Genomic DNA, 20,647 nt, shown 5'->3' with positions numbered 1-20,647 from the left:
GTAATAAGTAAATAAGTAATAAATTACTTAATAAATGGAAAGTCTCACTTCCTTCATAAGTTGTCTTTCATCTTCTTGATCTGAAGTGGCTACTCTCTCTCTGAACTGTCATAAAAACCACAGCTAACACAACTGGTTTGACTATTAACCAGGTGCTATATTGTGATAATTCTCCTGTTGCGGTCTTAGACTTCATTTGAAAACTCATAACTATTTAACTTTCCAGTTGGATTATAAACATGTTGCCATCTCTGTATTATGCAGCATAGTGTTTTGCCCATATCTGGAAAGAATACCCAGTGCAAAACTTTCTCTTCTTCAGGCATGGTTAACACTACTTCAATATGCTAAACTAATACCAGTCATTCTTAACTATGAAGCTGACAGTAGAGACCTGACCTAGGAAGACTATGTCCCCCTGCATTTTGAAAGATTGCAGGGGTCATTGTGAATAAGGACACAGACTCTTATTAGTACTATTTTTTCTCTCTCTTTTTTTTTTTTTTTTTTGAGAGTGGGGAGGAGAGAGTGGGTGTGAGCAGAGGAGGGCAGAGAGAGGGAGCGAGAGAATCCCAAGCAGGCTCCACCCTCAGTGCAGAGACTGATGCCATGATTGATCTCACTAACCATGAGATCACAACCTGAGCCAAAATCAAGAGTAGGACGTTGGGGTGCCTGGGTGGCTCAGTCGGTTGAGCGTCCGACTTTAGCTCAGGTCATGATCTCACAGCTCATGAGTTCGAGACCTGTGTCGGGCTCTGTGCTGACAGCTCAGAGCCTGGAGTCTGCTTCGGATTCTGTGTCTCCCTTTCTCTCTGCCCCTCACCCATTTGCATTCTCTCTCTCTCTCTCTCTTTCAAAAATAAAAATATTAAAAAAAAATTTAAGAGTAGGACGCTTAACCAACTGAGCCATGCAGGTGCCCCCACGTTGTGTTCTGATGTGGATGTGGTTAGTACCGACTTTGAGATTCCCAGTCACTCCAAGGGTAGTTCACTCAAGTCCCCACACGTGGTCCTAGACCACAGTTCCCATTTTAATACCCTTTATCCCAATTTATAAAGATGGCTTCTGCCTTGGTTCCTGTTGCAAAAGTTGTTTTCCTGGTATCCTTCTGAGCACCACCCCCCCCCCCCAAGAATGACAGGATGTATTGTCCTAAGTAGGAATCTCTTGAGGATGAAAAGGAATGTTATTCATATTTCTATTAAGACTCACTTATATTAAGGCATCACACAGTACTATTCTAGGCCAACTATCCATCCTTCTCCTGGTACTGGAGCTTTGCCTTACATTTGCTTCTTCTTCCTTTGAAGACTAAGAGCCTGTCCCTGAAATCCAGTTTGGTTGATGAGTGGATCTCCCACACACAGACTGCCCTACCTGAGGACAGTGTCTTTTGCCCTTGTGTATGAACTCCTGCTCTCAGCTGAGACAAAGTCTCCCATCCCCTTCCTAGGGGAATGAGTTGGGCCAAGTCCCAAGATGAGTGCCTGCTTTACTCTGAGAAAATAGCCATGTTTTCGTGTGATTGGGCAAGTGCTGCTGTTAGCCAATTATCTGGTTAAAGTACAAGCAGTGCTCAAATAAGGGCACATAGACACAAGGTGCTTTGCACGTAGAGCACTCTGCCAGTACCACGTGTGCTGTAATCTATCGCACTCCCAGCCCTGCACCAAGTAGGTCAATGGGTCAGAGTGCTTTTGGAAGTTCCAGCAAACCTATGTCACCTTGGCTGTGACTCCCAAGCAGCTTCCCTCTCACCCCCAGCTTTTCTCCTGGGGGCTCTCTCCGACTTTCTGCCAAGTCATGAACTTGGGTTTTAGGCACCACTTGACACCAAACTTCTCAAGTCATCTCTGCCTGTCATTACAATTCCTCCTTGAGTAAAAAGCACTTTCCCTAGAAGGCCATATCAAAAGTGTACATTCATGGTGTCTGAGTGGTTCAGTTGGTGGAGCGGGACGACTTTGGTTCAGGTCAGGATCTCACGGTTCCTGGGTTTGAGCCCTGTGTCCGGCTTGCACTGACAGTGCCCAGCCTACTTCGGATCCTGTCTCCCTCTCTCTCTGCCCCTCCCCCACCTGAAAAAAAAAAAAAAAACATTGGAAGTTTTTTCAAAAAATAAATAAAAATGCACATTCCCTTGAAGGGAAAGAATGCTAATTATGACATATAAGATGTCATTGCTTTTGGGTTATCAGAATAATGATAATTCAGAAGGCAGAGCTTTTAAAGGTGGGGAGGGTGTCCTAGACGTATTTGCCAAAGGGTTTATCAGTATAGTTTCATCTCCTTGAAGGTATTTCCGTTAAATAGGAAGACAAGATCGGAAGAGTCCAGTTAAAAGATCTTCCTTCAAGTAAGCTCAGTCCCCTTTTCCTGGTCTGTATCTCCCTTTGGTGATCTCTCCAATTCTGGAAATTCAGGTCAACTCAATTCAATGAGCATTTATTGAGGCCAACTTTGTGCATGGTATTGTACTAGGCACTGGTGACACCAAGGAGAATAAGACAGGGGCCTGGCCTTGAAGAAACTCAAAACTTGGTGGGCCATTCAAAAGAGAATTATATATCCCATAAAACTTACTATCTGCCTTCATTTAGTCAAAAATTCAGCCCCAACATGTTGTTTTACTTCATTTAAAAATTACACGTGCGCGCGCGCACACACACACACACACACACACACACACACACAATTATTAGAAAAACAAAACAATTGCGCTAAAAATGATCCACCACTCATGTATACCTGCTGAAAAAGAATACATTAGACATGTCTCTTTTAAGGAAAATTTCCCATTAGATTGCAAATGTATTCTAATTCTCTATGACTTCTAAAGGTTTGTTTTTTTAATTGTTGAGTCTGTATGTCTAAAGTAGATTAAATACAACTAGATTCACATTTACAGTAAATCCCAGTGCATGGTGCCTTCCCACCTGTAGGAGCCAGAGGAAAGACAAAGATGGTGGAATGGAGTATGATGGCTGTCTTCATAAAACTGAAAAGCTGCAACCTGCACGGGAGATGTGCTCACTCTGGTTTTCTTCAAAAGACACATGGGTCCGGGTAAGCATCTCTGGGCACATTTAGGAGGAACATTAGCAAAAGTCTTCTAATTACTAAATTTCCTAAAAATACAAAGAGTTTCCTAGAGATAGTGAGTTCTTTTTCACTAGCTTTAAATAAAGTTGAAGCTAGAGACCCTTGGGTAGCTCAGTGGGTTAAGTATCTGACTTCGGCTCAGGTCATGATCTTGCTGTTGGTGAGTTCGAGTCCCACGTTGGGCTTTGTGCTGACAGGTCAGAGCCTGGAGCCTGCTTCGGATTCTGTGTCTTCCTCTCTCTCTGCCCCTCCCATGCTCATGCTCTGTTTCTCTCTGTCTCTCAATAATAAATAAACGTTAAAAAATTTTTTAAAATAAAGTTGAAGCTAGACAACCTGTTGAAAGGGATGCTATAAACATGAAGATGCCTTTATTTTTTACTGAGGCCTCTATGGGCTATACTCAAGGGAGGGAAGGAGGGACCCCCGAAGGATGCTGGGCCGGTTTGAATGGCACTGAACATTTTGAAGGCCGCCTTTTTTCTAAAATATGAGTAGGGCGTATTTATTGAATGAACCTCTTTTCTTGGGAATGGAAGGAGCTTGATAAAACACAATATTATCTTACGCAGATTTGGAAACTCTCAAGGAAACTAGGAGTGATGATTGGGTCCCCAGGTTTTGTCAACTTATAAACTCACCTCTGTTTGAGGAGTGACCCACTTGAAGCTGAAAGGCTATTGCTTTAAAAAAGAGACAGAATCTGGGACATTATTCAAGAATTTAGAACAAAGTTTAAACCCAAACTGGGATCAGTGCCTGGGTATTCATCAACTTTGCGAATAAAAACAAAATAAAATTGAAAAAAATCTGTTGATATTAAGTAAGGAAGGAAAAGAGTCATAGGTACATTTGCCTGTTTGTGAAGATGTACTTTTAATGTTGCTCCTTGTAATGTGCCATCGATGACAATTTAGATACAAGTTTTAAACCAATTGCACAATTCCTTCATAACTGTTTTAGAAAGGGCTGTATCATTAATTTGAAAAAACTGGTCACAATGAAACTGTGATTTATAGTAAGAAATGCGTATTTGGTCTTTATCCCCCTTGTTCACACAGAGCTCCTAAAATGCTTGGAATGTTCTAGGTGATGAGAGTAATAAAAGTATCTTTGGTTATGTTAATGAAACGACTTTGGAAAGCACCTAAGGAAACTGGAGCCAATCTCACTGTATGAAGGTTTGAGTTTTTAATCCCACCCCTCAACCTTGAGGGAGGAGAGAGAAGCTAGGGTGGAATCAATCACCAATGGCCACTGAGTTAATCACTAATATCTGTGTAATGAAGCCTCCATAAAAAATGAAAAGGACAGGATTCAGAGAGCCTCTGGGTTGGTGAACACATGGAAATTCAGGAAGAATGGCGTGCCTGTAAAGGGCTTGGAAGCTCCATGTCCTTGTCCTGTGCATCTCTTCTATCTGGCTATTCCTGAATTAGATCCTTGTATAGTAAACCAGTGATCTAGTAAGTAAGATGTCTCTCTGAGTTCTGTGAGCCACTCTGGCAAATTAGTCAAATCTGAGGAGGGTCTTGGGACCCTCTGATTTACAGCCAGTCAGAAGTACAGGAAAAAACCAGGACTTGTGACTGGCATCTGAAGTCCAAGGAGGAGGTCATGGGAACCTCCAGTCTGTAGTTGGTTGGTCAGAAGGATGGGTGACACCCTGGACTTGTGATTGGTGTCTAAAGTGGGTGAAGGGGAGAGACAGTCTATAGGACTAAGCCTCTACCCTGTGGGATCTGATGCTATCTCTGTAGATGTGCCAGAATTGAGTTGAATTGAGTTGACATCTAACTGGTGTCCCATGAATTGCTCGTTGGTGTGGAGAAACACCCCAGTCCAACACTGGAATTAGTATCAGAAGCTTTTTATTCATTTTATTTTTTATTTTTTTAATTTACATTCAATAGACCTTTTTCTTTTATAAGCAGTACATGTGTCAGTGATACACATAGCAGAAATCTTCTTTGGATTTTTGTTTTTGTTTTGTCTTAGGTTTTTCGTGTGTGTTTCTCAAGGGGATTGTCATGCTTCCCTTTATTTGAGCCTGTCTCAGAAGCTTCAGAAAAGGCAATTGATTCCAAGACTCTTAAGACTCACTTGTATCAGAATCTCTGGAGGCAGAGTGCTTTAGCAGTGTCCCCAATGATTTGCATGGATATTGAAGTTTTGAAACCCGCTGCTGTTATCGCTATTGAATTTCTCAAAACACAGGTAGCCCCTCTCCTTTTGGAGTCCTACCCTCTCAGGGTATTCCTCTTCTTCAGTTTCTTGCTTTTTCTCTGTCACTGGTGCTTCTACTGTTGCAGGCAAAATGGAAAACTTGCCTCATCCTGAGAAAATATAGTTGGAGCCCTCTTCCTGTATTTTTTTTTTCTTAATGCCGAATGTTGGGGAAGAGGTAGAATAGAGAACACACACCCTAGGCAGAGATGGTTTTGTTAATAAGATCAATCACTATAGTACACACATACACCATCAAGATTTGAAACTAGAGCTATCCTTGTGTTTTCTTTTTTTATAAATTTTTCTTAAATGTTTTATTTATTTTTGAGAGAGAGAGCGAGCAGGGGAGGGGCAGAGAGAGAGGGAGACACAGAATCTGAAGACAGGCTCCAGGCTCTGAGCTGTCAGCACAGAGCCCGACGCGGGGCTCAAACTCACAAACCGTGAGATCATGACCTGAGCTGAAGTTGGACGCTTAATCGACTGAGCCACCCAGGCGCCCCAAACCTAGAACTATCCTTAAAAGTAATACATGTTTATGGCAAAAAATTAAAACAATGCAAAAGGATACACAGTGAAAAATAAGTAGCCCCCCCCCCCAGTAACACCCACCAATGACATACTCCTGTGGCCAGTTTATGAGGTATTCTCCAAGGATGCTTTATGCACATCAAGCATACAGATATACATATAAACCCCTTTTTGTACACAAATGGGAGCATACTATACACAACATTCTATGGCTTCCTTTTTTCATTGAATAGATCCTCTTTTGTCACTTCATGGGTCAAAAGATGATACCAAGATCTCTTCAATGCTATGCTCATTCTGTTTCTAGGCTTTCCAAATTATGCTTCCTTCAAGGCATGCTTCAGTATAACTGTAATGAGGTGGCTGTGGATTATTCAATTGCACTCTGTTATTTGTGTTCATCCTAGGCTGATCTTAGATTCAGTCAACAATATCGCACAGCTTACAGATAAGAGGAAGTTAAAAAGGATGCAGAATAGGAGAAATTGCTGAATCACACACTATGTATTTGCTAGGGCAGTAGTTTTCAACTGTCGATTGTGACCCACAGATAGGTTGTGAAATCCACTTATTGGGTTTTAAAATCCAGGATACATTAGAATGTAATAAACGTAGAATAGAAAATAGATACAGCACGTATAGAAGAGGTAAGTAGTATTTGATAAAACATTTGTTTCAGTTTTACATTCACAAGCATGTATGTGTACTGGTTTCTGACATGAAATATATCCCTAACTGAAGTCACAGGAAAAAAGAAAAAACAACAGAAAAAAAACATTGTCCCCACATGCGCTCCTTGGGAAAGTAAGTCCATTAAAACTTAAGAAAAAGTTAGAGGTGTGCGGTCAAATAAGTTTGAAATATGTCTGAGAACCAATTTGCCTTTTGGAGATTCAAAACTCAGGTTAGTATATGAAAAGCCCTTTATAGTCTTACAGTGAAGAAGCTTGTTTAACCAAACATTTCCCAAAGATTGGCTGCAGAACTTTTCTCGGTATTCCAGAGATAGCATTAACATCCTCCATCAGGGGTGTGAGAAGAAGCACAATTTCATCTGTGCTGTCATGGCCTTCAATTTCTACTGGCAGGCTGTTTTCTTTGAGAGTGCTAAGTCCTGTCCCCAAATCCGATCTACTTCTGTCTCACCCAGAATGTTACAAAGAGGGCTAAGACCTCTTCTCAAGCTTCCTCCAATCCGGGCATGCTAAGGCAACTAGTCTGGGGCCAGAGTGTGAGAACCCAGGGCTTTCTCTTAATAATTCCTTTTGCAGCTCCGATGGTATAACAAGGAGCACTGGCTTAAGCGCCAAGAGTCCTAACATCTAGGAGTGATGCAGTAACTAACCAGATTAAGATACTATCACCTTGGACAAGTTACATACGTCCTTTATGTTGCCAGTTATCATATCTAAAATAAGGAGGTTGCACACTGATTTTGGAGGTCCCATTTTGCACCAATATTTGGGTCTTTATCTGGTGTTTTTTTTTTTTTTTTTTTAACGTTTATTTATTTTTGAGAGACAGAGTGTGAGTGGGAGAGGGACAAAGAGAGAGGGAGGCATAGAATCTGAAGCAGGCTCCAGGCTCTGAGCTTTCAGCACAGAGCCTGATATGGGGATTGAACCCATCAACCATGAGATCATGACCTGAGCTGAAGTTGGACACTTAACCTACTGAACCACCCAGGTGCCCCTGGGTCTTTAACTGGTGTTCTTAAATCTTTACAGTAATTCTGAAACTTCTTCCCTCCAGCCTTTGCTTCCTTCTTTATTTTTTTCTTAAAGTTTACTTATTTATTTTGAGGGGGGGAGAGAGAGAAAGAGAGAGAGAGAGAGAGAGAGCCAGAGAGAGAGGGAGAGGGAGAATCCTAAGCAGGCCCCACTCTGTCAGCACAGAGCCTGACCCAGGGCTCGATCTCCTGAATCGTGAGATCATGACCTGAGCCTAAATCACGAGTTGGATGCTTAACCGACTGAGCTACTCAGGTGCCCCTCCTTTCCTTCTTTCTCGACTTACTTTCAAAAGTTGTTTTGAGAGCCTGCTCTTTGCCAAGCATTGTATCAACTGTTGGAGACATGGTGAACAAATTTTTACATCCCGTACCCAGCAATTACCTGCTTGGACAAAATGATAATTCCTAACTCTCTCTAACTTCGGCCCAAGTGAATTTTGAGAAGGATAGTCTTGTGTCTGATCATTATCATTACTACAGAAAACATTTCTTCATTTTACTGAAACATCTATTCTGCTCAAAAATAAATAAATATATGACTCATATTTACATTAGAAAATTGATCATGCCAGTTTTCTATTTGGGATGCTTCCCCAATACTATCCTCCTTGTTCCCTTGGAGAAGGGCCATAATATCTATAAGTGCTGCCACCATACAACAGCTGGTCTCAGTTCTTATGTTCATGTTCTAAACAAGCCCTATCCAGTGGAAATTAGTTCAGGCAAGAATCATTTCTGAGCAGCTGACAGACTGACTTAAACCTAAGCATCAAGGTGGACACAAAATTAAATGTCCCATAACCTTTATCTTCTGCAAGTTTTCTTTAAAACACACATATATATGGGGAACCTGGGTGGCTCAGTCAGCTAAGTGTCAGACCCTTGATTTTAGCTCAGGTCATGATCTCACAGTTCATGAGTTTGAGCCCCACATCTGGCTCTGTGTTGGAAGTTCGGAGTCTGCTTGAGAGTCCCTCTCCCTCTCTCTCTGCTCCTCCCTGCTCTCTCTCTCTCTCTCTCTCTCTCTTTCTCTCAAAGTAAATAAATAAACTTAAAAAAATAATAAAACATACATAAACAAAATAAGCAAAATATGAGGGCTATTCCGTTAACGGCCCTCAGAAATACCTGCCACATACATGACAGTCACCGTAAACTTTATTTTTAGAAAACTTCCTACTTGTTAGTTGACATTTAAAAATTTTTCTAATGTTTATTTAGTTTTGAAGGAGACAGAAACAGAGTGTGAGCAGGGAAGGGGCAGAAGAGAGGGAGACACAGAATCCGAAGCAGGCTCCAGGCTCTGAGCTGTCAGCACAGAGCCCCACGCGGGACTTCAACTCATGAGCTATAAGATCACAACATGAGCCTAAGTCAGACACTTAACTGACTGAGCTAACCCAGCGCCCCTGTTAGTTGACATTTAAAAGGTATATTTTCCAAGGGTGCTTGTCTGACTCAGTCATAGGAGCATGAAACTCTTGATCTCAGAGTTGTGAGGTAGAGCCCCATATTGGATGTAGAGATTACTAAAAAAAATTAATAAAGTTAAAAAATAAATAAACTTTAAAAATAAATAACTAAAAAGTAAAAAAAATGAGGTGTACTCTCCACATGATGGAAGATAATCATCGCATTTTACTTTGTACTCATCAGATCATATCTGGAACACTGTTTGATTCTAATTACTGCATTTTTATTTTTATTTTTTTATTGTTTAATATAACTTATTGTCAGGTTAGCTAACATACAGTGTATACGATGTGCTCTTGGTTTCGGAGGCAGATTCCTGTGATTCATCGCTTATGTACAACATCCAGTACTCATCCCAACAAGTGCCCTCCTCAATGCCCATCACCCATTTCCCCCTCTTCCTCCACCCCCCAATCAACCCTCAGTTTGTTCTCTGTATTCAAGAGTCTCTTATGGGTTTGCCTCCCTCTCTCTTTGAAACTATTTTTCCCCTTCCCCTTCCCCATGGTCTTCTGTTAAGTTTCTAAAGTTCCACATATGAGTGAAAACATATGATAGCTGTCTTTCTCTGACTTAATTCACTTAGCATAATACCCTCCAGTTCCATCCATGTTGTTGCAAATGGCAGGATTTCTCATTGCCAAGTAGTATTCCATTGTATATATAAACCACATCTTCTTTATCTCTTCATTGTTCGATGGATATTTTGAAAATCTCTTTCCATGATTTGGCTATTGTTGAAAGTGCTGCTATAAACATTGGGGTGCATGTGCCCCTATGCATCAGCACTCCTGTATCCTTTGGATAAATTCCTAGTAGTGCTATTGCTGGGTCATAGGGTAGTTCTATTTTTAATTTTTTGAGGAACCTCCACACTGTTTTCCAGAGTGGCTGTACCTGTTTGCCTTCCCACCAACAGTGCAAGAGGGTTCCCGTTTCTGCACATCCTCGCTAGCATCTGTTGTTTCCTGATTGTTAATTTTAGCCACTCTGACTAGTGTGAGGTGGTATCTCAGTGTGGCTTTGATTTGTATTTCCCTGATGAGTGATGTTGAGCATTTTTTTCATGTGTCTGTTGGCCATCTGGATGTCTTCTTTGGAAAAATGTCTATTAATGTCTTCTGCCCATTTCTTCACTGGATTATTTGTTTTTTGGGTGTTGAATTTGGTAACTTCTTTATAGATTTTAGAGAAACACAGACAAATGAAAGTATTCTCAGAGAAGTGAAGGGAAAATGGAAAAGGAACTAAAAACCATGCCTGAATGGAACTGTTAAAGATGTGTATATTTTTAGTCTAGAGAAGAGCAGATTATAAAGGCACATGGTACTTAGCTGGCTCTCTTCATATATGTAAAAGGAGATAGTATTTTTGTTATATAATGCTCTAGAGAGCAAAATCCAGACAAAGGGTAAAAGTCATGAGGAAGCATGTTTCAGTTCAGGCTAAGATGTGGCTTAGACATTGGCTTTGGTATTCAGTCATCAGAAGCAACCAAGTAGAGGCTAGACTATCACCTGACTGGAATATTGTAGCTTTTAATTCTAGTTTGAATATTAGATTTTATGTCCCTTCTTGTCCTTTGATTACTCGGTGTGAAACCCAGAATCTGATGAAGGAACTAAGCCACACTGCACAATTCTACAATATATTTGAAAAGCTTTAGCTGGTACAAGTTGATACAGAACCTAGGTGGGTTTTTTTGGAACTGTGTTACTCACAGCTCTAAACTGACTGCAATGTAGTGCGTGATCTCATTCATATTTTTGATGTGTATTTTCCAAGCATAAGTAGTATAAAATATCTCATACAATGACTTCATGGACACAATTTCAAGATATGTATAACTTGCAGAGCCAGAAATGTAGTCTTCTGGCTTTTTAAAAATTGAAACTTTAAGAGAATTTTCTTAAAATAGAATGAGTTGAACTTGCCCTGCAATTTTGTGGAAGAAAACCTGTTATCAATTTTCAGAGAACCATCCTGGAAAGTGCTCTCTGACTTTCAGAAGTAGGATGAAAATCATATCCCATGGGTATCACATCCTGTGTGTGGGTAAAGTGGCTCTATAAAGTGTCACTCATAGAGGCGTGCCCTGAGTGAGGGGTTGGGAAATGGGTGACAGAACAAAGCCGAGGAATGCATGTAGCCTGAGGTGGGAGAGGGGGCGGCCATGACATAAGAACGAGGCTCTGCGGGAGAAAACAGGAAGGACTGGTAGGGCCACTGCAGTCAGGGGTTTCAGCATTTAGCAAAGCAGATGAGATTAAGCACAGATCCATTCAAGGCTGCTGGAAAGAGTAAGAGTCCCCTTTCCTTTCCAGAAGGTCACTCAGATGGATGAAAGGAGAATTGTATACTCTCAGATTTCAATGCATTGGTGTTGAAGAATAGAGAAGCCTACAGATTCTGATGGTAAAAGTACTACTTTATATTTGCATACTATCTTTGAAATACTATTTTGAATAGTATAGGATTTTGAAGAGTATTTGAAATATTATTTTCCAAAGTTCTTTTCATTTAATGGAACCAGATATAACACTGTAGAAACTTTAAAATATGCTTGATATTTTTGGAGTTCCAAACCGGCTTAATGACTGCAAAATTCAGGCTATCGAATGTCTCTGTAAGGCCAGTGAATTTTGTGGGTATTAATAATAACTTCTGCATTTTATTTTTGTAGTAACTAATACAAAGATCATGTCTTCAACTTCACATTCTGGTCCATTGTATATTTCGGAAGGTTAGAATTATTTTTGTGATGCAAAATACTGTCCAGAGGGAAACTGGGCCAGGACATTGACTCGATTGCTTAAAAGCATGGACAACAGATCCAAGATGCATTTTATAAGTTTATTCTGGTTTATTCTAATAAACCTTATGTTCATATGGTTTTAAGGCTTGTACCAGTGATTCCTCAAACTAAAGCAGAAATGTTGAGTATTATTTTCAAATCAATATTCTTCATACTTTGTGGTCTTTTTTAAGAAAATGCCAACTCTATTATTTCTCAAGTACAATATTAAGAATTCTACTCACATCCATTTATTGAGTATTTTTTGAGGAGAAACTTGAAATACAAGTTATGACATTATAAAGAGTCAGGGCAATAGAAGGGGTACAGCATATAATAGATAAGAATGTGGAGTCAGAGTCTGTCAGAGTTTAGATTCTAACCCTACCACTTACTACATGGGACTTCCTGGGTGAGTCAATTTCTCTGTGACTTGGTTTCCTCAGTTGTGAAGTGAGGCTAATAATAGGATTCACTTCTTAGAATTGCTGAAAGTTTTCAATGGACTAATATATATAGAATACTCTGAACAGTGTCTAGCCTTTGGCAAATGCTCTGTAAGTGGTAGCTACCATTAGTCAGAGATTTCTACTTGAAGTTCTAAGAATTCAAGCAAAAGTTTCCTTAATCTTACCATGTATTTAGAAGTATTGGGAAAGAATTTTATATCTTAGAGCTTTGGGAGTGCCCAGCTGGCTCAGTCGATATAGCATGTGACTCTTGATCTCAGGGTTGTAAGTTTGAGCCCTACATCAGATATAGAGATTACTTACAAAATAAAATCTTAAAAAAAAAAAAAAAAGATCTTAGACCTTTGAAGAAATTATACACTTTACTGTTTCGGGATTCCAAATCAATGAATAAATGTAAATATAGTATTGTTTAGATATTTAAAATGAAAGAATTTCATTTAAAAAAGTGAGAGAATTTAGATATATGTAGATTAAGGGACTTGCCCAAGATGTGAAAGGCAAAGATTATATTAGGAATTCAGTCTTCTTATAATCTTTAGAGCATTGCAAGCAAAAGTAAATGAATACCCAGAGCCAACTCTGGTTCACAGATACTATTAACACTTGTACCCTTCGGTGTTTTATGTACACAGCTTTAAATGCAAGGTGACTTATTCCAAGGTGAGTTGAAATGAGTGAGTTGAGTCATCTTACCTTCTGGAAAATGTACTCATTTGTTTTTCCATGCTAGCAACCTTAAGACAATTATCTATACATAGGCAAGGTAGAAAGATTAACTGGGAAAGCAAACCGTATAATTCAAACCAAATGACCCCTTTGGTCTGAACTATCCAAATAACTATGACTATAAACAATGTGGTTATTTTTTTGTTTTTTTATTTACTTCATTTTGGAAACTGGAGGATCAGCAAAAAAGTAGATGTAGAAAGAACTGAATTATCCAAACAATTGTCTCAATTTTCTACTCAGGGACAGTCACTGTGGACCCTTAAAATAGATAACAGGACGTGCTATGAAAGTGTTTTGCCCTAAAATAAGAACCCTAGATCCTGTCATTTCACTATTATGCATAATTTCTATTTAAATTTTATGTTTAAAAAGCATTGCTGTTATTAAGATGTTTACTCTAAGCTGCTCTCGGCCAAAACCTGATAGTGCAGTGTCGCCACTGCCCATCAGCAGAAAGCAAGGTTAGCACATTGGTTTCTAAATATTTGTCTTGGAGAAGAAAAGGTCTTAGACATGAGGACTCAGTTTTCCAATATGCATGACTTGGATTTAGTCTAAAATGTAAACCCCGGGATCACCTATCAGTATGAATTGAGTTATTACACATAGAAACGAAAAAGCAGGGCACCTGGGTGGCTCAGTTGGTTAAGTGTTCGGCTCTTGATCTCAGCTCAGGTCATGATCTCAAATGGGGTCCAGTCCCATGCCAGGCTCTGCAATGACAGAGCAGAGGCTGCTTGGGATTCTCTCTCTCCTTCTCTCTCTGCCCTTCCCCCACTCACACACATGCACTCTCTCTCTCAAAATAAATAAATTTTAAAAAATAGTTAAAAAATAGAAATGAAAGGGAAGCCTGGGTGGCTCAGTTGGTTAAGCGTGCAACTTCAACTCAGGTCATGATCTCACGGTTTGTGGGTTTGAGCCTCGCGTCAGGCTCTGTGCTGACAACTCAGAGCCTGGAGCCTGCTTCAGATTCTGTCTCCCTCTCTCTGCCCCTCCCCTACTTGCACTCTGTCTCTATCAAAAATAAATAAACATTAAAAAAATTTAAAAAATAGAAATGAAAAAGCTAGAGCAAAATCAATTATCAGTTGCTACTATCTAAAAATATTAGAAACCTCTAAAAGTATTTGTCATCATAGTTGATGTGAATTAAACTATCAACTACCTTAACTGATATTGACAGAACTCTACACTTAACAACTATAGAGTTGTCCCCTTTGATTGCACCTTCCAAATTTTCAAATTTCTTTTCAAATTCATGCTTACTCATGAATTTTGACTCAAAGATGTTGACTCATTAAAAATACCTAATGAAAAAAATCATAATCATGTAGAATATGTTGCCTGACTATAGCAGTATTAAATTAGAAGTTACAAACAAGATATCTTGATATATTAGGCTCCTCAGGCTGCTACAACAAAGTACCACAGACTAGGTGGCTTAAAGATTTAAGGTGCCAGTGAATTTCTGGTGAGTGCTTTCTTCTTGTCTAGTACATAGCCAACTTCTTGCTATGTCTTCACATGGGTACATGAAGAAAGAGAGATGTGAAAGGGCTCTCTGATGTCTCTTATAAGGACATGCTAATCCTATCGGCTCAGTGCCCCACCCTTATGACCTTATTTAATTTTAATTAATTTCCTAGAGTCCCATCTTCAAATGTAACTACACTGGAGGTTAGGGCTTCAACATACGAATTTTGGAAGGACACAAACATTCAATCCATAACACGTGGAAAAGTTCAAATATTTAGAAGTTAAGCAACAAACTTCTAAGCGATCCATAGATCAATAAGAAATGACAGGAGAAATTGGAAACTATTTCAAACTGAATAACAATGAAAATACTAGATATCCATTTTGGGGAGGATGCAACTAAGGCAGTGCTCAGAGAAAACTTTATAGCTTTAAATTCTTATATTAAATAGAAGCAAGGCCTAGGGCACCTGGTTGGCTCAGTCAGTAGAGCATGCAACTCTTGATCTCTAGATGGTAAGTTCAAGCCCCATGTTAGGGGTAGAGTTTACTTTAAAAAAATAAATAAATAAAAGAAAGGTCTTACATCAATTATCTAAGATTCTACCTTAAAAAACTTAAAAACAGAAGAGCAAAGCAAACTCAAATTGTAGAAGGCAGGAAATAAAGCAAAGAGCAGAAATCAGTGTAATAGGAAACAGCAAACAATAGAGAAAATTAGTAAATATAAGAGCTGATTTTACATTATTCACTAGTAATGCTAAAAAGATTAGCATATGGGGCACCTGGGTGGCTCAGTTGGGTAAGTGTCCAACTTTGGCTCAGGTCGTGATCTCATGGACTCTGTGCTGACAGTGTGGATCGTGCTTCGGATAATCCATCTCCCTCTCTCTTTGCCCCTCCCCTGCACTCTCTCTCTCTCAAAAATAAATAAACATTAAAGAAAAAGACAAGATATTAGAAAAAAATACAAAAATATTAGCATAAATAGTCAAGCCTTAGAAAAGGAATCAAGGGAAAAAAATAATACATATCTCCAGTTAACAAGAATGATACAGGAATTATTACCACAGATCCTAGTGGATGCCTGAAACTGATCATAGTACCAAGCTCTACGTATCCTGTTTTTTCCTATACACACACACCTATGATAAAGTTTAATTTATAAATTAGGCACAGTAAGATATTAATAACAATGCTAATAATAAAGTAGAACAATTACAATGATATAATAAGTTTTATGAATGTGGTCTCTCCCAAAATATCTTATTGTATTTACCCTTTTTTCTTATTATTTATTTATGTGTTTTTAAAAAAAATTTTAGAGATAGAGCATGCATGAGCAGGGGAGAGGGGGAGAGAGAGAGAGAGAGAGAGAGAGAGAGAGAGAGAGAGAGAGAGAATCTCAAGTAGGCTCCATGCTAGGCATAGACACAGGGCTCAATTCCATGACTCTGGGATCTCGACCTGAGCCAAAATCAAGAGTGAGATGCTCAACCGACTGGGCCACCCAGGCGCCCCTGAAACAAAGTAATTTCAAAGCAAAAACACCAAAAATTGAAGGACTTAAGCAACCTGATTTCAAGACTTACTATAAAGTTATAGTAATCAAGAGGTGTAGTATGAAGGAGAAAAAACCACAAACAAACAAAACAAACAAAACAAAACAAAACAAGGGGTGCCTGGGTGGCTCAGTCAGTTGAGCATCTGACTTCGGCTCAGGTCATGATCTCATGGTCCATGAGTCTGAGCCCTGCATCAGGCTCTGTGCTGACAGCTGAGCCTGGAACCTGTTTCAGATTCTGTGTCTCCCTCTCTCTCTGCCCCTCCCCTGCTCATGTTTTGTCTCTGTCTCTGTCTCTGTCTCTCAAAAATAAACATTAAAAATAAGTAAATAAATAAAAATAAATAAACAGAGCAAAGCAAAACAAAACAAAAAGATGATGTATTACTGGTATAAGGATAGATGTAGAGGGGTGCCTGGGTGGCTTGGTCAGTTAAGCGTCCGACTTCGGCTCAGGTCATGATCTCACGGTCTGTGAGTTCGAGCCCCGCGTCGGGCTCTGTGCTGACAGCTCAGAGCCTGGAGCCTGTTTCAGATTCTGTGTCTCCCTCTCTCTCTGCCCCTCCCCTGTTCATGCTCTGTCTCTCTCTGTCTCAAAAATAAATAAACGTTAAAAAAAAAAAAAAAAGGATAGATGTAGAATAAAGAATCCAGAATTAGGACTTCAGATACATGGTAAATTGGTTTTCTACAAAGGTGTCAAGGCAATTCAATAGGAATGAAAATACTTTTAACAAATGATGCTGTAATAACTTGATATCCTTATGAAAAAAAGTTAGTGTTGACTCTTTCTCAAACCATTTACAAAATTAACTTGAAATGGATCATAAATGTAAACATAAAAGCTAAAAACTATAAAACTTGAAGGGAAAACCTTGGAAAAAACTTATGTCACCTTGGTATGTTTGGGGGGTGGTAAATTAAAAAAATCAAAATTATAAAATATCAAGGAAAATATACAAATTTAAGTTTATAGATCACTAAATTCCTATAAGCGAATATATCTATGCAACCACTCCCTATATCAGGATCAAGAACATTACCAACACCCCAGAAACCTATCTCATGCCCCTTTCTAGTCAATATTTCTCCACCAAAGTTTACCACTTTTCTGACATCTGTCATTATAGTTAATTTTACTTATTTTTTATTCCATAAATGTGGACTCATATAGGATGTCTTTGTACATGTAGTATTGGTTCATCACTTTTGTATATATTCTATCATAGGAATATGCCCCAATTTATCCACTCTACTGTCAATAGTCATTTTGAGTTTGTCGAATTTAGAGCTATTATCAACAAACTCCTATGAACTTTCTTATACAAATCTTTTGGAGCATATATGCCTATGTGTTAAATATCTGAATGGAATTACTGGTTCTATTAAAGTATGCTTGGCTTTATTAGATAAATGAGATATAATTTGTGTTTCTCAGAGGGATCTGGTCCAGATAAGCAGGACAGTAGTGGATTTATTTAGTTTCCACAATTCTAAATGTAAAGAGCAGCTGAAGCCAATGGGACTGAATCAACTTAAACTCCCATAGCAGAATATGAGAGTTCCAGTTACTCTACGCTATTGTGAACACTGAGTATTGGCCATGCCATAACTTTCGCCATTATGGTGTGTGACAAATGATATGGAGCACCCTTTCATTTGCTTATCAGGCATTTGGATGTCCTCTTTTGTCAAGTACCAGTTCAAATCATTTGCCTATTTAAAAATTGCAGTGTCTGTCTTTCTTACTGATTTGTAGAATCTGGATACAAATATTTTCTTGTCAAATATGTATATTGTGAATATCATCTCCTATTCTGTAGCTTGCATTTTCATTCTCTTAATAGTACATTTGTTGTACAGAAATTTTAATTTTAGTCAAGTCCAATTTAGCAATCTCTTTCATTATGTGTCTTGTGTTATGTTTAGGAAATCTTTGCATATCCTAAAGTCATGGGCATATTCTCCTATGTTATATCTAAAAAAGTTTTTGGGGCACTGGAGTGGCTCAGTTGGTTAAGCATCTGACTTGATTTCGGCGCTGGTCATGATCTCCCAGTTCACAAGATCAAGCCCCACGTTGGGTTCTGTGCTGACAGCACGGAGCCTGTTTGGGATTCTCTCCATCTCTCGCTGCCCCTCCCCTGCTCATGCTTCAGCTCTCTCTCTCTCTCTGTCTCTAAAAGATAAAGAAACTGAAAACAAAAGTTTTTTTCTTAGACACTTAAGTGTATGAGCATCTGGCATAGATTTTTGATGTCTGTTTTTGAAATTTGTTTTCTGATCCACCGATCCATTTGCTACATTTGAATCAATACCATGCTGTTTTTATACCTGTATTTAAAAATAATTTTTGATATTTGATAGTGTAAATTCTCAATTTTGTCCTTTTTCTTCAATATGGAATTTGTTATCCTTTAGATTTTGATACAAATTTTAGAATCAGTTTTACTAAATTTTCTATTCCTTTCCCCCCAAAAATATTCTTTGATATGGAAAGAATTGTCATCTTTAAAATATGGACTTCTCAAATCCGTGAAGATAACACAACCTTGATTTATTTGGGTCTTCTTTAATTTTTCTCTGTGATGTTTTGTTGTTTTCTGAATATAGGTCTTGGATATTTTTTATTAATTTTTTCCCTTAGGTATTTGATGTCTTTTGATGCAATGTTAAGTTACACTGTTTTAATATTTTATTATCTAATTTTTTAGATTTTGTTATGTAGTTTTTTTCCTAGCTTATAGAAATACCACTGATTTTTATATATACTGACCTTATATCCAGTGACCTTGCTAAAATTACTTATTAATTCTACTGGCTGATGCAAAGTTCTTCCTGATTTTCATGTGCGCAATTGTATCATCTGTGAATAATGACTGTTTTATCTCTTTCTTTCCATTCTTTGTAGATTTACTTTTTTTTTTTTGCTTAATTGCATAGTTTATATCAAATAAAATGTTGAATAAAAGTGGTGATAGTGGATATCCTTTTTTTTTCCCCAGGAAGGCTTTGGAGATTTCATCATCAAAGGTATTTTCTGTATGAGTTTTGTAGATACCTCTTTTCAGATAGACTGTATTATTTTTCTTTATTTGCTGAGAATTTTTAGATCAGTAGGTATTTTCATATGAAGGGATATTAAATTTTACCAAATGCTTTTTGGCATCAATTGAAATTATTAAATGATTTCTCTCCTTTGTTTTGTTATTGTGGTAGGTTACAATGATTGGTTTTTCAAATGTTTAAATGAATTTTATATTCCCTGGAATAAAAGCATCTTGGTCATTATGTAACACGTATATCTGTATGAATTTAATTTATTAATATTTTATTTATAATATTTGTACCTATGTTTATGAGTAAACCTATAACTTGTTTTTGTAATTTACTGTTAAGTTTTGATATCAATGTTATGGTGGTTAGGTAAAATGAGTTGGGAAGTATTCCCTTGCCTATCTGGAAGAGTTTAGGATACTTTTTTTTTTTTTTTTTTTTTACATGTTTGATAGAATTTACTAATGACACCCCTTGGGACTGGAGTTTGCTCTGTGAGAATTTTTTTTTTTTAATTATAGATGCAATTTCTTTAATAGTATAGTATTATTCACCTATCCTATTTCTTTTGGTTTCCTTTTTGTGAGGGATTTGTCGGCTTCATCTAAATATTCAAATGTATTGACATAAATAGTTCATTCTCTTATTATCCTTTTAATGTCTTTGGCATCTTTTTGTCTTCTTTTTCATGCCTGTCTTTGAAACTTCTACCTTTTTCCTGTTAAGCCTTACAAAGGGTTTAATAAAAACTTCAAAGAAAAAGTATTTTGCCTTGTTGAATTATCTCAATTTGTTTTCTATTTCTTTGATTTCTGATCTTACCTGTATTATTTCCTTCTTATTTTCTTTAGATTTAATTTGCTAATTTTCTCTTGTTGCATAAACAGTTAACTGATACCATTTCTTTTTATTCATAAATATTTAAGTCTTAGATTTTCCTCTATGCACTACTTTCACTGAGTTCCATGACTTTAAATGATATGTTTTCATTAGCATTTAGTTCAGAATTTTTCTAATTTCATTCTGATTTCTTATTTAGCCAAGAGTTATTTAGAAGTATGAAATTTCCATGCATTTGTGGATTTACTAGTTACGTGTTATTTATTTCTAGCTTAATTTCTTTATAGTTAGAGAACATACTCTCTCTGATTGTAATCTTGGATATTTGATTAGTCTTGATTTATGACTTAGCATATGATTTATTTGAATAATTGTTCCATGTGTATTTGAAAATTATGTGTTTTCTACACTTGTTGAACTATATTTTATATAATGATTAGGTCAATTTTGTTAAGTGTGTTATTCAAATAACCTTATGGACTCTTTTCTGCTTGTTTATCAATTATTAAAAAGATTTGTCTGCTTTTGCCCCTAATCCTTTAAATATTAGCTTTGTATATTCTGAGATTATATTATTAGGCAAACTACATTTTTATTTTATTTTTAAATTGAATTTTATATTAAGAGCATTTAACATG

At 37.7% G+C, this 20,647-nt stretch overlaps 1 long non-coding RNA gene across 1 annotated transcript; it reads left to right on the top strand.

Moving 5' to 3' along the window:
- Positions 1-2,694: 2,694 nt before the first annotated feature.
- Positions 2,695-19,619, top strand: LOC122204199. The gene is made up of 2 exons (XR_006195549.1): positions 2,695-3,072; positions 19,118-19,619. It is a non-coding gene; the product is annotated as an uncharacterized LOC122204199 (long non-coding RNA).
- Positions 19,620-20,647: the final 1,028 nt, after the last annotated feature.

Source organism: Panthera leo, chromosome D3, assembly GCF_018350215.1.
Source record: "Panthera leo isolate Ple1 chromosome D3, P.leo_Ple1_pat1.1, whole genome shotgun sequence".
Lineage (NCBI taxonomy): Eukaryota > Metazoa > Chordata > Mammalia > Carnivora > Felidae > Panthera > Panthera leo.
Note: the sequence above shows the minus strand (reverse complement) of the source record. Positions and strands in the feature narration are given on the sequence as shown.